The 696-nt window shown below is 48.6% G+C and overlaps 1 non-coding gene across 1 annotated transcript; it reads left to right on the top strand.

The window, feature by feature from the left end:
- The first annotated feature begins 263 nt into the window (after positions 1–263).
- Positions 264–399, top strand: LOC119940482. The gene has a single exon (XR_005454960.1). It is a non-coding gene; the product is annotated as a small nucleolar RNA SNORA7 (small nucleolar RNA).
- Positions 400–696: the final 297 nt, after the last annotated feature.

Genomic DNA, 696 nt, shown 5'->3' with positions numbered 1-696 from the left:
TAATGATCGAACAACTCAGCAGCTTTCTCTGCTCTGTGGAGTGAAGCAGGGAGAACATGATCTCTTTCTTGTCCAGATGCATAAATCTAGCTTTTGCATGTCTCCTTGCTCAGCAAGCTATACTTCTCTTGGCTTTCATGTCCCCCATCTCTGAACCCCCAAACTGCCCCTTCCCTACCTTCCCAAATACCACCTCCCATCTTAAGACCCCCTGCTTATTTTGCCTCAGCTTTTCTAACTTAACCTTTGCTATGTTCTTTAACCCCCTCTCAGAATCGCATCTGGAGTTTCCAGTCCTCTACCAGTCTTGGCTATGGGAGGGAGAGTCAAGCAGAGGCCTGTCCATTCCATTCCTAGCTTGGGCAGTGGCTAGTGAGTGGAAGGCCATCTGTTACAAGGCAAATCTGCCCCTGTGCTGGGCAGCAGCGGCACGGGAGAGAGTCGAGGGTGGAGAGACAAGTTGACTGCGTGGAATTAGGTGATAGTAAACCACTTCTGTATATTTACCAAGAAAACTCTATGGGATTCATTACCGGACTGATTGCAGATGGAGGTGGGACGTTCTGGGAGAGATGTGTCCATGGCGTTGCTATGGGTCAGAGACGTCTTGACAGCTTAAGACAAGACAATCTTCTTTAGAGTTACTGCCACTCCTGATTCTGCTTAAGGTCACTGCTGCCATTCAATTCGCAATCC

Source organism: Tachyglossus aculeatus, chromosome 18, assembly GCF_015852505.1.
Source record: "Tachyglossus aculeatus isolate mTacAcu1 chromosome 18, mTacAcu1.pri, whole genome shotgun sequence".
In the NCBI taxonomy this organism is placed as follows: Eukaryota; Metazoa; Chordata; class Mammalia; order Monotremata; family Tachyglossidae; genus Tachyglossus; species Tachyglossus aculeatus.
Note: the sequence above shows the minus strand (reverse complement) of the source record. Positions and strands in the feature narration are given on the sequence as shown.